Here is a 17,282-nt window from a genome sequence, read left to right as displayed (position 1 = left end):
TGTATTCACTCTGGTGAAGTATTTTCTTGATTGTTGACTTTGACACACATACACCTACCTCCTGGAGAGTGTTCTTGATCTGGCCAACTGTTGTGAAGGGTGTTTTCTTTACCAGGGAAAGAATTCCTCGGTCATCCACCACAGTTGTTTTCCGTGGTCTTCCGGGTCTTTTGGTTTTGCTGAGCTCACCGGTGCGTTCCTTCTTTTTAAAAATGTTCCAAACTGTTGTTTTGGCCATGCCTAATGTTTTTGCTATCTCTCTGATGGATTTGTTTTGTTTTTTTTCAGTCTAACGATGGCTTGCTTCTCTGATAGTGACAGCTCTTTGGATCTCATCTTGAGAGTTGACAGCAACAGATTCCAAATGCAAATAGCACACTTGAAATGAACTCTGGACCTTTTATCTGCTCATTGTAATTGGGATAATGAGGGAATAACACACACCTGGCCATGGAACAGATGAGAAGCCAATTGTCCCATAACTTTTGGTTCCTTAAAAAGTCGGAGGTACATGTGGAGGTCACTGTTCACAGGGGTAGACACTGTGGAGGTCACTGTTTTGATGGAGGGCAATGTGGAGGTCACTGTTAAAGGGGCGGCCACTATGAAGGTCACTGTTAAAGGAGTGGTCAATGTTAAAGGGGCGTGCACTGTAAAGGTCACTGTTAAAGGGTGGCCACTATTAAAGGGACAGGCAATGTGGAGGTCACTGTTAAAGGGGCAGGCACTTTGGAGGTCACTGTTAAAGGCGCGGTCACTGTTAAAGGGGTAAGCATTGTGGAGGTCACTGTAGTTCACTATTAAATGGGCGGGCACTGTGGAGGTCAATGTTAAAGGGACAGGCACTGTGGAGGTCACTGTTCAAGGGGTAAACACTGTGGAGGTCACTGTTTTGATAGACGGGCAATGTGGAGGTCACTGTTAAAGGGGCGGCCACTATGAAGGTCACAGTTAAAGGAGTGGTCAATGTTAAAGGGGCGTGCACTGTAAAGGTCACTGTTAAAGGGGTGATCAATATTAAAGGGGCGGGCATGTGGAGGTCACTGTTAAATAGGCAGGTACTGTTGGGGGGTCACTGTTAAAGGGGCGGGCACTCTGGATGTCACTGTTAAAGGGGGGGGGGCACTCTGGAGGTCGCTGTTAAAGGGGTGTGTACTATAAAAGGGAAGGGCAATGTGGATGTCCCTATTAAAGGGCCGGGCACTTTGGAGGTCACTGATAAATGGCGGTCACTGTTAAAGGGGCGGTCATTGTGTTGGTCACTGTTAAAAGGGCAAATACTGTGGACGTCACTATTAAAGGGGCAGACACTGTGGGGGTCACTGTTAAAGGGGCTATCACTGTTAAAGGGGCAGCACTGTGGAGGTCACTGTTAAAGGGGCTTGAAAAGTTAAGGTCTCTATTTAAGGGAGGGCACTGTTGAGGTCACTTTTAAAGGGGCGGCCACTATGAAGGTCAGTGTTAAATGGGTGGTCAATGTTAAAGGGTGGGGCACTGTGGAAGTCACTGTTAAAGGGGTAGGCACTGTGGAGGTCACTGTTAAAGGGGCTGTCACTATTAAAGGGACGGGCAATGTGTAGGTCACTGTTAAAGGGGCGGGAACTGTGGAGGTCACTGTTAAAGGTGTGGGCACTGTGGAAGTCACTGTTAAAGGGGGGTACTGTGGAGGTCAATGTTAAAGGGGCGGCCACTATAGAGGTCACTGTTAAAGGGGCGGGCACTGTGGAGATCATTTTTAAAGGGGCTGAAACTGTGGAGGTCACTGTTAAAGGTGAGGGTACTGTAGAGGTCTCTTTTATCGGGGAAACTGTTGATATCTTTGTACGACACATGGAAACATAAAATGAAATACATGAAATATACCTGTGGCAAAGCCAGGTCCTTCTGCTAGTACCGTATAAATACAAAAAAGAAAAAATACAAACAAAGACAGTTTTAAACTGAGATGATGATGAGACAGTCTTTTAAGATTTCAGAGCTGCCGCTCAGTATTGCAGCTTTAAACAGGGGACGGTCAGTGGGAATCTTCCCTTATGCAATTACTTCAGGTGGGCGCATCCCAGAGTCTAGGCCCAGACAGTCCATCTTGTGGGGGAGACCGATGTCTCTTCTGCCGAACCGTGTGCCAAATCGGAGCAGGAACAGATGGTGGTTCAGGAACTTCCCGGTCTTCAATAGGAGAGAAAGGAATGTCCAAAGCAGAACAAAACGCTGGCAGATCTGCATGTGACCTCAGGGTAGATGTCTTGTCATTCTTTGAAACCACTAATGCAAAGGGATATCACTAGCGATATGGTATTTTCTTGTCTCGTAGACAGGTTAGAAGGAGTTGCATTTACCTTCTTTTTTGAAGTGTCAGCCAGGAGAGGTCTTGATAGAGTTGCACAGGTTTACCATGAAAATCAATTGATCTTAGCGAGCGGGCTTTGACCATGATGGTTTCTTTGAGTTGAAAATCATGTACACAGCGTAATGCCCTATGGGCTCAATCTAACTTGATAACCTGAGTCTGTTGAGAGCCCAATATGGCGTTAAAAAGTTCTCCAAGTATATCATGCAAATTCTCATCCGTCTCAGGTTCAGATACTCCTCTGACTCGAATATTATTTCTGCATCCTCTGTTATCTAAATCTTCCAGGTGCCGGGAGTTGTCTCTAATATTCTGGGAGTAACAGGTGATAACAGATTGTAAGTAAGCAATGTATCTATGGGTATTGTCATGTTCTGTTTCTATAGAATCGATGCGGGCTGACGTCTGTTTAAAAATTTGATGCAGAGAAGATATTTCAGATTTACAAGTGCCTCTCACCTCTGCTTTTAGGACCTTGAAGTCTTCTTTGGTAGGCAGATGTTGTAGGGTTTGATGAAGTATAATGGAGGCCTGTGATGGCTGCAGTGCCCTTTCTTCTCCATCTTACATCAAATATGAGAGCTGTTCCCAACTAATATTATCCCCTTCATTTCACTCTACAGGCTGTGTTGACTCTGTGGGATCTCCAGTGGGGTCACCCCACTCACGGCGACACTGTGATGGCATAACTGTTTGCCCTGTGCTCTTAGCTGCTGGCTTGGGCGGCATGGCGGCAATCAGGTATATCTGGGTGGCAGCTTTATAAAACTGCTGACGCCAAGAAGTGATGAAGCAGGCATAGCTTCTGAGCCCGTGCCATCACTGGGACAACTGTTACTGCACAGAAGTTGAACTATGTGTGGTGACTGGGATTGTAGGTAATTCTGATCTCGGCCATTTAGACCTTCAGCTGGTGCGATCAATAGCCAAAAAGGCATTTGAGTCATTAAAAAGAAGAAGGAGTGGCTCATTGTGTCTCCTATTACACCTGAGAGGCAGGGTGCAAAAGGAGATCGGCAAATTGACTATACACTGCAATACAGTATGCATGGTATTGTACAACTCATCAAACATTAAAGTCCCCTATTCTGACTAAAATTAAGTAAATATCAGTTTAACCACTTCAGCCCCGCTAGCTAAAACCCCCTTCATGACCAGGCCACTTTTTACACTTCTGCACTACACTACTTTCACCGTTTATCGCTCGGTCATGCAACTTACCACCCAAATGAATTTTACCTCCTTTTCTTCTCACTAATAGAGCTTTCATTTGGTGGTATTTCATTGCTGCTGACATTTTTACTTTTTTTGTTATTAATCAAAATTTAACGATTTTTTTGCAAAAAAATGACATTTTTCACTTTCAGCTGTAAAATTTTGCAAAAAAACCGACATCCATATATAAATTTTTTGCTAAATTTATTGTTCTACATGTCTTTGATAAAAAAAAAATGTTTGGGCAAAAAAAAAAATGGTTTGGGTAAAAGTTATAGCGTTTACAAACTATGGTACACAAATGTGAATTTCCGCTTTTTGAAGCAGCTCTGACTTTCTGAGCACCTGTCATGTTTCCTGAGGTTCTACAATGCCCAGACAGTACAAACACCCCACAAATGACCCCATTTCGGAAAGTAGACACCCTAAGGTATTCGCTGATGGGCATAGTGAGTTCATAGAACTTTTTATTTTTTGTCACAAGTTAGCGGAAAATGATGATTTTTATTTAAATTTTTTTTTTCTTACAAAGTCTCATATTCCACTAACTTGCGACAAAAAATAAAAAATTCTAGGAACTCGCCATGCCCCTCACGGAATACCTTGGGGTGTCTTCTTTCCAAAATGGGGTCACTTGTGGGGTAGTTATACTGCCCTGGCAATTTAGGGGCCCAAATGTGTGAGAAGTACTTTGCAATCAAAATGTGTAAAAAATGGCCTGCGAAATCCGAAAGGTGCACTTTGGAAAATGTGCCCCTTTGCCCACCTTGGCTGCAAAAAAGTGTCACACATCTGGTATCGCCGTACTCAGGAGAAGTTGGGAAATGTGTTTTGGGGTGTCATTTTACATATACCCATGCTGGGTGAGAGAAATATCTTGGCAAAAGACAACTTTTCCAATTTTTTTATACAAAGTTGGCATTTGACCAAGATATTTTCTCACCCAGCATGGGTATATGTAAAATGACACCCCAAAACAAATTCCCCAACTTCTCCTGAGTACGGCGATACCAGATTTGTGACACTTTTTTGCAGCCAAGGTGGGCAAAGGGGCACATATTCCAAAGTGCACCTTTTGGATTTCGCAGGCCATTTTTTACACATTTTGATTGCAAAGTACTTCTCACACATTTGGGCCCCTAAATTGCCAGGGCAGTATAACTACGCCACAAGTGACCCCATTTTGGAAAGAAGACACCCCAAGGTATTCCGTGAGGGGCATGGCGAGTTCCTAGAATTTTTTATTTTTTGTCGCAAGCTAGTGGAATATGAGACTTTGTAAGGAAAAAAGAAAAAAAAAGAGAAATCATCATTTTCCGCTAACTTGTGACAAATAATAAAAAATTCTAGGAACTCGCCATGCCCCTCACGGAATACCTTGGGGTGTCTTCTTTCCAAAATGGGGTCACTTGTGGCGTAGTTATACTGCCCTGGCAATTTAGGGGCCCAAATGTGTGAGAAGTACCTTGCAATCAAAATGTGTAAAAAATGGCCTGCGAAATCCGAAAGGTGCACTTTGGAATGTGTGCCCCTTTGCCCACCTTGGCTGCAAAAAAGTGTCACACATTTGGTATCGCCGTACTCAGGAGAAGTTGGGGAATTTGTTTTGGGGTGTCATTTTACATATACCCATGCTGGGTGAGAGAAATATCTTGGCAAAAGACAACTTTTCCCATTTTTTTTATACAAAGTTGGCATTTGACCAAGATATTTTTCTCACCCAGCATGGGTATATGTAAAATGACACCCCAAAACACATTCCCCAACTTCTCCTGAGTACGGCGATACCAGATGTGTGACACTTTTTGCAGCCTAGATGCGCAAAGGTGCCCAAATTCCTTTTAGGAGGGCATTTTTAGACATTTGGATCCCAGACTTCTTCTCACACTTTCGGGCCCCTAAAAAGCCAGGGCAGTATAAATACCCCACATGTGACCCCACTTTGGAAAGAAGACACCCCAAGGTATTCAATGAGGGGCCTGGCGAGTTCATAGAATTATTTTTTTTTGCATAAGTTAGCGGAAATTGATTTTTTTTTTGTTTTTTTCTCACAAAGTCTCACTTTCCGCTAACTTAGGACAAAAATGTAAATCTTTCATGGACTCAATATGCCCCTCACGGAATACCTTGGGGTGTCTTCTTTCCGAAATGGGGTCACATGTGGGGTATTTATACTGCCCTGGCTTTTTAGGGGCCCTAAAGCGTGAGAAGTCTGGAATATAAATGTCTAAAAATGTTTACGCATTTGGATTCCGTGAGGGGTATGGTGAGTTCATGTGAAATTTTATTTTTTGACACAAGTTAGTGGAATATGAGACTTAGTAAGAAAAAACAAACAAAAAAATAAGTATATATTTCCGCTAACTTGGGCCAATAAAATGTCTGAATGGAGCCTTACAGGGGGGGGGGGGGGGGGGGTGAGCAATGACAGGGGGGTGATCAATGACTGGGGGGTGATCAATGACAGGGGGGTAATCACCCATATAGACTCCCTGATCACCCCCCTGTCATTGATCACCCCCCTGGTAAGGCTCCATTCAGACGTCCGTATGATTTTTACGGATCCACGGATCGGATCCTCAAAACACGTGCGGACGTCTGAATGGAGCCTTACAGCGGGGTGATCAATGACAGGGGGTGATCAGGGAGTGTATATGGGGTGATCAGCCCCCTGTCATTGATCACCCCCCTGTCATTGATCACCCCCCTGTCATTGATCACCCCCCTGTAAGGCTCCATTCAGACGTCTGCATGTGTTTTGCGGATCCGATCCATGTATCCGTAAAAATCATGCGGACGTCTGAATGGAGCCTTACAGGGGGGTGATCAATGACAGGGGGTGATCAGGGAGTGTATATGGGTGATCACCCCCTTGTCATTGATCACCCCCCTGTAAGGCTCCATTCAGACGTCCGCATGTGTTTTGCGGATCCGATCCATGTATCCATGGATCCGTAAAAATCATGCGGACGTCTGAATGGAGCCTTACAGGGGGGTGATCAATGACAGGGGGTGATCAGGGAGTGTATATGGGTGATCACCCCTCTGTCATTGATCACCCCCCTGTAAGGCTCCATTCAGACGTTCGCATGTGTTTTGCGGATCCGATCCATGTATCCATGGATCCGTAAAAATCATGCGGATGTTTGAATGGAGCCTTACAGGGGGGTGATCAATGACAGGGAAGTGATCAGGAAGTCTATATGGGTGATCACGCCCTTGTCATTGATCACCCCCCCTGTAAGGCTCCATTCAGACGTCCGTATGCGTTTTGCGGATCCTATCCATGTATCCGTGGATCCGTAAAAATCATACGGACAGCTGAATGGAGCCTTACAGGGGGGTGATCAATGACAGGGGGGTGATCAATGACAGGGGGGTGATCAGGGAGTCTATATGGGGTGATCAGTGGTTCATAAAGGGTTAATAAGTGACGGGGGGGGGGGGTGTAGTGTAGTGTAGTGGTGTTTGGTGCTACTTTAGTGAGCTGCCTGAGTCCTCTGGTGGTCGATCCAAACAAAAGGGACCACCAGAGGACCAGGTAGCAGGTATATTAGACGCTGGTATCAAAACAGCATCTAATATACCTGTTAGGGGTTAAAAAAATCACATCTCCAGCCTGCCAGCGAACGATCGCCGCTGGCAGGCTGGAGATCCACTCTCTTACCTTCTGTTCCTGTGAGCGCGCGCGCCTGCGTGCGCGTGTTCACAGGAAATCTCGGCTCTCGCGGGAGGACGCGTATATGCGTCCACCCAGAAGAGCAGGGCCGCCGGCAGGACGCAATCCTGCGTACGGCGGTCCGGAGAAGGTTAATAAGGTTTTAAGAGTATTTGAAAGAGATAACAGAATATATTTAAACTGAAATCACACCATAAAGAAACAAAACATCCCAATGCCAATTGCTGTTTTTTGTTCACTTCACCTCCCAAAAAATGAAACAAAAAATTATAAAAAGTCAGCACTATCATTGGAAATAGAAAGCTTATTTTGGAAGTCCTATAGTGATGAATGGAGAGGAGGCCTGCTATGGGACTTCCGAAAATAGCTGCTCATGCTCTCTTGGCTATTTTTAGAAGTCCCATAGTTGTGCACGGAGAGGATGCTGCAAATGTGCAGTGTACTCTCCGTTCATGGTGGTGCCCTGTTCTTAAAGGGACACTGACAGGCCCAATTAGCATATTTTGGTATATATATGTCAGTACAGGTCTTCTAAAGTCTATTAAAATCATCTAAGTATCCCCCCTGTCCACCTTATAAATACCGAAATATAAAGTTTTAGAACCTGCTTGTCCGGTCACCAATCTGCCCAAGGGGCGGCGTTTCATCTCAAAATGCGCCCAGCCAGCCGCTCCCAACTGCCGTTCTGAAGCCACGCCCAGCTCATCAATATTCACTTCGCTGGGCAGCGGCTACAACTCTCCCGACTCACGATCCTGCGCATGGCCCATTCAATCCTCTGGGAACGTCCTCCGTCCAATCTTCAGCGCATGCACCCGGCCGGGGTTACATCGCGCCTGCGTACAGAGCGCTGCAGCCTCTGCTTTATGCGCATGCGCCGGGCACTTGAGTCGGGAGAGTTGTAGCTGCCGCCCAGCTAAGTGAATATTGCTGAGCTGGGCGGGGCTTCAGAACGGCAGTTGGGAGCGGCTGGCTGGGCGCATTTTGACATGAAACGCCGCCCCTTGGGCAGATTGGTGACCGGACAAGCAGGTTATAAAACTTTATATTTCGGTATTTATAAGGTGGACAGGGGGGCTACTTAGATGATTTTAATAGACTTTAGAAGACCTGTACGTACATATATATACCTAAATATGCTAATTGGGCCTGTCAGTGTCCCTTTAAGATAGGAGTGAGTTCCAGAGGTGGGACGTCTGTGTGATATCCACGTTGCATAATTTTTTTTGTGTAGACCCATTGTAACAATGCCTATTATTGTTCACAAAACTGATCAAATTAGAACATGTTCTATCTTTTTGTGGGACTGCGGAACGTACAGTACATACAGCACCATGTGCTGTTCGCATTTTTTGTGGCCCCGTTAAAATGAATGGGTTCACATCCAATCTGTGTGAATGGGGCCTTACATACATATATTCTTCCACTGATCCTTTTCATCATAAGTATAACTTATAACAACTACTTACTTTATTACCATAGCCCAAGGAAAACTGGCATTGCCTGATAATAAGATGACTTTTCATTACAAACAATTAAATAGTAATAAAATGCCAGAGTTAAATAAAACTCATTTTTTTTAAGCACAAATTTTTTAAAGCACTTCCTTTGAACAATTTATGATTGGTAACTGGTGAGTTGTGACGGCTTTAAGAGGTGCTGGATATAGGACGCTTAGCAGTAGTTGGAGATTAATAGAAATCCACAATCTCATCAGATGTCAACTCCACACGTTTCACAGCTAAGCAAGACGTTTCATTTAGGATTAAAGGAATTCCTGTGAAGAGCTGAATTATTTCCTGTAACAATGTATGTTGCTGCGGCCATCCAGGGGATGAGATACAATATCACTGCTGCCTCTTACCCTGGATCCTTCTTTGTGAGCCCATGCTGCTGCCGTAAACATATTTTCACCGTTAAGCACAGCGTTTGCCAAGTAATTTTGGAAATAAATGAATTCTATTTTTAGAGATGTACCTTTTCATGGCCGCCGATACTTAACAGAATCCAAACAGATATTTCATGCAGTTGGTTTTCTTCCTCTGTCCAGGAGAATTTGGGCTAAGACGGATCTGCAGACAGTTCTATACTGCCCTCTATGATGTAAAAATTTATGAAAATTAATGACACCTATTTGTTTTATTTTTTATATGTCATTTATCTAGCAGTCGAGAATGAGAAAAAGTGTGACATATTTTCCTATTGATTTATGGGGCCGAGAAGCATTAGATGGAATAATCGAAAGTTACTGTAGTACAGGACTATAGTATGCGGCACATATGAGATTAATGGTGCTGGAGTTACAATGTTCCTATAGTCATTTAATAGGATACAAATATTTTCAGTTTTACACAGAATATGATGTTAGGTATCTGGAATTCAAAATGTACAATAATAAGCATAAAGTGAACTTCACACCACCATACCCACCTCTCATCCTGGGGAGGTCAACCTTCTCTATCAGATCACTTTAACAGGTCAAACATGGCTTGACCACTACTTGAGCAAATTTACAGCACCTCTCTCTTGGGAGGCTTGTGGAACCAAGAAATAAATACTCAACATCTAAGTTCACATGGATTTTGCAGATTTAACACAACAAAAACCCACAATTTCACTGGATTTCACAATTTTTTTTACATGCACTGATTTTTTAGACTGTTGGTGTACACCACGATGTATGCTTTTGTTGAGTATGAAATCGACCCTAATGCTGCAGTGACTGTGGAAAGGTAGAGGTAGCCCTGTGCAGGTTTACACTCTACCGTTATGAAAGGGAGGAAGTTGAGGCCAACCAAAGTTAGGGCCACATCACCCTTCCTCTTTTTATATGGACCCCATAATAATTGAAGCAGGGTTCCCAACCAGAGTTTTTATTTTTTCTGGACAACTTTTCCCAAAATCACTGACAGCCAACATTTTTTAACCGATAAATTGGAAAACCATAATGTAAGCTAAAGATTCTACATATTACATGTCTATAGCTCAATATACACTCACCAAAAGAATTATTAGGAACACATTTTCTATTTCTCATTAATGCTATTATCTAGTCAACCAATCACATGGCAGTTGCTTCAATGCATGTAGGGTTGTGGTCCTGGTCAAGACAATCTCCTGAACTCCAAACTGAATGTCAGAATGGGAAAGAAAGGTGATTTAAGCAATTTTGAGCGTGGCATGGGTGTTGGTGCCAGACGGGCCGGTCTGAGTATTTCACAATCTGCTCAGTTACTTGGATTTTCACGCACAACCATTTCTAGGGTTTACAAAGAATGGTGTGAAAAGGGAAAAACATCCAGTATGTGGCAGTCCTGTGGGCGAAAATGTCTTGTTGATGCTAGAGGTCAGAGGAGAATGGGCCGACTGATTCAAGCTGATAGAAGAGCAACGTTGACTGAAATAACCACTCGTTACAACCGAGGTATGCGGCAAAGCATTTGTGAAGCCGCAACACGCACAAACTTGAGGCGGATGGGCTACAACAGCAGAAGACCCCACCGGGTACCACTCATCTCCACTACAAATAGGAAAAAGAGGCTACAATTTGCACAAGTTCACCAAAATTGGACTGTTGGAGACTGGAAAAATGGTTTCTTGAACATGACAATGAGTTCACTGTACTAAAATGGCCCCACAGTCACCAGATCTCAACCCAATAGAGCATCTTTGGGATGTGGTGGAACGGGAGCTTCGTGCCCTGCATATGCATCCCTCAAATCTCCATCAACTGCAAGATGCTATCCTATCAATATGGGCCAACATTTCTAAAGAATGCTATCAGCACCTTGTTGAATCAATGCCACGTAGAATTAAGGCAGTTCAGAAGGCAAAAGGGGTCCAACATAGTATTAGTATGGTGTTCCTAATAATTCTTTAGGTGAGTGTATATGAACCAGCATTTACTATGAGCTGTAAAATGATAAAAAAAATCACAGGCACATCTATTTTTTTTTACAGAAACTGGAAAAAAGATTGTCCAGAAATTTCTGGATGGTTGGCAACCCTGCTGAAGAGGTTGTCTCTATAGTATGCTGTCTCTTTGACTCATTACAGTACTATGTACGTGAATTACGTGTTTGAGATGTACTATTACAAAATGCTATAGGGTCATTTATCATGAACCCCAACACCAGTGGGGGCAAGGTCATCAGACCTGCCACATTTATCTTCATTTATGCCAGGTCCAAGCTGCCATAGACTTCTGTTTAGGTGTGCAGACTGCCAGAGATGCACCTTCAGTAATGCTCGTCATAAATTAGGTGTATCTTCTGGCAGCGCAGTGGAGATCATAGCCCAGCGTAAAATGCTAGTCTATCATAAATCTTCCCGACAGAATTTCCATTAAACCATTAAACTGTAAATGTACAGTATGAGTTTAAACATTGACGCCTTTGTGCTCACAATTGTTTTTTGATTCCTAAATGCAAAATGAAAGCACACCTACAATTTTAGTTTTCAGAATAAGCTGTTGTATGTGTACAAGATTGATGCTATTTCTGACCATTATGTGACTTGTAACCATTTTTAGCAGTTTTTCCTCTGAAGACTGTATCTCTCATTTTTAAATGTCCTGGAGCTAATGTGTGCTAGAAGTTGGATTAGCTTGTTTTATGTCTCCCCATAGGGTACACATGCATTGGAGACAGAAACATCTGATCCTTAACTCTCTCTTGCTCACCAACTCAGAATCACCATAGAGGGCTATAGGACATTATAGAGAAGTACTGAGCAGTAGTGATGTGAATAAAACACTTAGGGTGAGACATAGCACTTACTGAAGCATGGCTATGTCTTCCTCTCATGCCTCCTCTATTCTCCATCCTCCCCCCCCCCTCTCCATAGATTTCAAGCTGATGTTATCTGACATTTCAGTGAGTACTCAGCCATCTTGGTACACAGGACAGCGAAAGAACCATAAGGGGTACACATAAAATATCAAATCTTTATTTAGTAATAGATAATTACAACAATTCTTTAATCCAAAATAAATGATAAAATATAGCAGCAGTGCAGGCAAGCGCTGCGACAAGCAGGTCCCCTGCTGGCCCACAAGGTACCCGATCCCCACTAATAACAATGCTCTATACATAGATGAATAAAAGAGTAATGGTAAATATATTTCCCAAGGTAACTCCAACTAATATATCAACTGCTATGTATATAATCATCCACCATAGGGCCCAATCAAAGTGGCCAACTGTGGATATACTAATAGCAAGCGGCTAAATGAAAAGAAAAATAATGAAATACCTTGGTAGTCAACCAATAAAGAGATCGGACCTCTGGTCAGCTGGGAGCGCACCCCCTAGATGGTTAAGTAGGTTGTACTATCTTGGTACATAGGGAAACGTTTGTTTCAAAGAGAGAGACAGCTGATAACTGGAAAACAAGGCATTTTTCTCTGATAATATATATTACAAGATTTCTTATGTTCATTTGTACTATTGATTTATGCAAAGTTGTGTGGAAATTTATAGACCATTTAAGTAATTTTCTAAGCAGTCTTTATTCAAAATATTCTATCATTTGTCTGCTGCAGAGTATGTGTAACTCCTACACCTGGTTGGTGTCCTGCAGTTTCTGACAGATTCTCACAAGTGTCAACTCACTTCTGCTCTGAGGATGTACATTACAGATCAGAAAGTGGAGAGTGGTGGAAAGCATTTAAATTTTGAGGGACTGTAAATAACACATACTCGATAGCAAGAGACACCTATCAAAATAGGGCCTAATGCCAATACTAATAATTGCAGGTGCAATCCAGATACAACGAACACTGACAAACCAAAATTTGGCACACTGCTTCCAAAAGTCATTACAAGGATGCATCTTTATTGTTAGACATATAAAACCAACATATAAAAGGTATTGACATCCAAGACCTCATGGACATGCACAGCCATATAGTACAAGTCATGTACAAGAGTCCCCCCTGAGGAAGCTGAAGCGAAACATGCGTCGGGGTGTTCTGTGGGGGTGCCATTTGTGCGGGTTTCTATATTGGTATATATTGTGTGGGTGCACCACATTGTGGTTTGATTGATTTCTTATCTGTACCTCTTAAAACTTGTCTTATCTTCTTGTGCATGATCATGGCTGTAAAGAATAAAGATGTATCCTTTCAATGACTTGTGGAAGCAGTGTGCCCATTTTTGGTTTGTCAGTGTCTGATACTCAATAGCAAGTAAAGCACACAAGTAAAGTCAGGCTGAAGGAGTAGGAGAAGATTCATTTAAGCTGTGCATGAGTATAGAGGTGGGAGGGAACCTGTTGAAGACTGCAAGGGTATGGGGGGGGGGGGGTGGAATTACACACTATTCAACATTAGTGTTTGTCAATTAAAAGCTGAAGAGCTCCCACATGGGCTATAGAGCGAGAAAACTGTCCAGGATGATGTGTTGATGATACATGAGAGCTAATAAGGTTGATCCCCTGATAATCTGATATTGATGACCTATCTTGAAGATAGGTCACCAATAGTTAACCACTGTATTGTTGTTCAGTCGCAATTCAGTAGTGCTCAACTCTTTGCGACCCTATGGACCACAGCACGCTAGACCCCTCTATCTTCTACTGTCTTTCAAAGCTTACCTAAGCTCATGTTTGTTGCTTCCATGATACTGTCCAGCCATCTCATTCTCTGCATTCCTCTTCTCCTTTTGCCTTTGATCTTTCCCAGCATCAGGGTCTTCTCCGAAGACTCCTGCCTTCTCATTATGTGTCCAAAGTATTTCAGCTTCAGTATTTCTCCTTCCAATGAACAATCAGGGTTAATTTCTTCAAGGATTGATTGATTGATCGGATCTTCTTGCAGTCCATGGAACTCTCAGAAGTCTTCTCCAGCACCACAGTTCGAAGGCATTGATTCTTCTACACTCAGCCTTCCTTATGGTCCAGCTCTCACAACCATACATTACCACAGGAAAAACCATGGCTTTGACCAAACAAACTTTTGTTGGCAAGGTGAAATATGTGCTTTTAATGACACTGTCCAAGTTTGTCATTGCTTTCATTCCAAGAAGCAAACATCTTTTAATTTCATGGCTGAAGGCACCATCTGCAGTGATCTTTGAGCCCAAGAAAACAAAATCTAATACTGCCATTTCTTCCCCCTCTATTTGCCAGGAGGGGATGGATCCTGATGTCATGATCTTAGTTTTTATAATGTTGAGACTTAGGCCAACTTTTGCACTCTCCTCTTTCACCCTTATCAAGAGGCTCCTTAATTCTTCTTCGCTTTCTGCCATAAGAATCTGCATATCCGAGGTTGTTGATATTTCTTCCAGGAATTCTAATTCCAGCTTTTGCTTTATCCAGTCCAGCATTTTGCATGATATATTCTGCATATAAGTTAAATAAATAGGGTGATAATATGCAGCCTTGTCGTACTCCTTTTCCGATATTGAACCAATCAGTTGTTCCATGTACAGTTCTCACAGTTGCTTCTTGACCTGCATACAAGTTCCTTAGGAGACATGTTAGGTGATCCAGTACTCCCATCTCTTTAAGAACTTGCCATAATGTATTGTGATCCACACAATCAAAGGCTTTGGAGTAGTCAATGAAGCAGAAGTAGATGTTTTTCTAGAACTCTCTTGCATTCTCCATAATCCAGTGAAGGTTGACAATTTGATCTCTGGTTCCCCTGCCTCTTCAAAAACCAGCTTGTTCTTCCGGTAGTTCTTGGTTCACATATTGCTAAAGCCTAGCTTGCAGAATCTTTAGCATCACCTTGCTAGCATGTGAGATGAGGGCAATTGTCCGGTAGTTTGAACATTCTTTGGCATTGCCCTTCTTTGGGATTGGGATGTAAATTGTCCTTTTCCAGTCCTGTGGCTTTTGCTGTGTTTTCCAGATTTGCTGGCATATTGAGTGCAGCACTTTGACAGCATCATCTTTTACTATTTTAAAAAGCTCAGCTGGACAGCTGGAATTCGGTCACCTCCACCAGCCTTGTTGTTGGCAATGCTTTCTAAAGCCCACTTAACTTCACTCTCTAGAATGTCTGGCTCTAGGTCAATGCTCATACTATCAGGGTTATCAGTGAAATTGAGATCTATTTTTGTACAGTTCTGTATATAATTGCCATCTTTTCTTAATCTCTTCCACTTCTGTTAGGTCCCTAGCATTACCCTACAGTTAACCACTGTACAACCCCTTTAAATCGGTTTGCCTCCATATGTCATGCTTTATAAACTAGAACTAGCTTTAACATTTACAATAAAACACAAACTTTTGTAGCCAATTATAGTAAAACTGTCATTAACAATTAAACTACAAGTGGCCAGAGAAATTTCTATTATTATTATTATTATTATTACCATAATATTATACAAAGTACCGATAACTTTATACTGTGTAGTTTTCAATCTATAAAAACAATGTAAGATTTTAATCAAGTATAATTATATTAGTCCATTTTATTCATCTAATAAGACTCATCATCTTTCTCTGCACGCATTACCCTTCTGCTGCTAAGCCTTTATGTCCAGACGTGACCAGAAAAAGACGTGACCAGAAAATTGTTCTGATCATGCTTTGAAAAGAATAATGTGCAGAACAACATATGACCATGTTTTGAAGTTGATAGCTTTTGCTAACTGAAGGCAGCCATACACATGGCGTAGCTGTAGAGATATGATGAAGTCAGGAAACATAGCTGTTGGTTAAATCTTTGGCCTATAACTATTTCTCCTGACACCTCCCTCATCATGCATCCAACATGCCTAACCTCTCTTTTCTTTTCCTGATGCAGGCATATTTCCTTTTTGCTTTGCCACTTGAATTCCAGGATCTGTGGCCAGCCCCTTCCTGGTAGCTTTGATTGACAGGGCCATAGATTGGCAAAGCAATAAGGAAGGGTCTGGTGTCACAGAAAGGATTTGAAACTTGAGTGCAATCCATCATTGCATTAAAGGTCTAATTTGCATATTAAGAAAAAGTATCAGAACTTGGGAACTGAGGCTCGGATCAACAAAAGAAAAAGTGTTTTAATCGGGTGTACCAGTCTATGCAAATGGTTGGATAGGGAGGTCACTAGTGACATATTCCCTTTAAAATGAAGCTGCATTGATGTTTAGCTGTTTTTGTCAGGGAAAGCTCAGTTTTTCATGCTAGAGAGCTCCAGATCACCTGCATAGCCAATGAAATCATACAATTCTGACATCCATCTAAGAACATGCTTTATACTGTTTCACCATTGACTTAAATGCATTATCTAACCCCAAAAATGCCCCCCCCCCCCAAATGCCTGAGCCCCTCACACAGATGCCTGCATTTGGTGATGGGTGGATGGTGTGCAGCCAATAACCGGCCACGAAAGGGACGAGCCTCCCTAGCATTGCAGGTGACACTAGGGAGGCTTGTTCCCATCGCGGCCTGCTATTGGCTGCATCCCCCCCCGTCATGGGATCTTTTGATCCCCCCGAAGGCGAGATGCAGCAGTGGAGGAATCAGAAGCAACGCGTGTGCTGGGGAGCGAAGTAGGTACAATCTGTGTGAGGGGCTCAGCCATTTGGGGGACATTAAAGGGGTTGGATAACCCCTTTAATCCATTTGCAGTAAGATCTGAAACTCCCTCTATCTGTAACTACATGCAATTAGAGTGATATCATTTAAAGGGAATGTGTCACCTATATTTTTTATTGATTAATCAGATACGAATATATTATTTTTGTAACCCTTTTTAATTTATAATTTTTTAATTTTTAATTCTTGACATTATCTGTTTACCATAACAAACTTAAACGATAAGTAATAATAATATGCTAAAACTTTCCTTTTAAGCCTACTGCATGTGATCTGAAACTCGGTATTGGAAAAACAGCTCTGACTCCCACAAAGACATCACTATTCTTCACAGAATATTGGACCTATTTAGATTTAACGATGAAAATGTTGCTCAAGGGTGGACTTTAGCTAAGGGAGCTGAACCAGTATAGAAAGTGACTGCCAAGTTTTAATTTCTATGTAAATAGTGTACTAATTTGGTAAACTATATTTTTTTTAGACATTCATCAAGGTTTCCAACTTTAA

At 42.4% G+C, this 17,282-nt stretch overlaps 1 protein-coding gene across 1 annotated transcript in view; it reads left to right on the top strand.

Moving 5' to 3' along the window:
- PHEX (phosphate regulating endopeptidase homolog X-linked) overlaps positions 1–17,282 on the top strand; it is a 284,982-nt gene that overhangs the window by 99,718 nt on the left and 167,982 nt on the right. The window lies entirely within an intron of this gene.

This window comes from Bufo gargarizans, chromosome 3 (assembly GCF_014858855.1).
Source record: "Bufo gargarizans isolate SCDJY-AF-19 chromosome 3, ASM1485885v1, whole genome shotgun sequence".
Lineage (NCBI taxonomy): Eukaryota > Metazoa > Chordata > Amphibia > Anura > Bufonidae > Bufo > Bufo gargarizans.
Note: the sequence above shows the minus strand (reverse complement) of the source record. Positions and strands in the feature narration are given on the sequence as shown.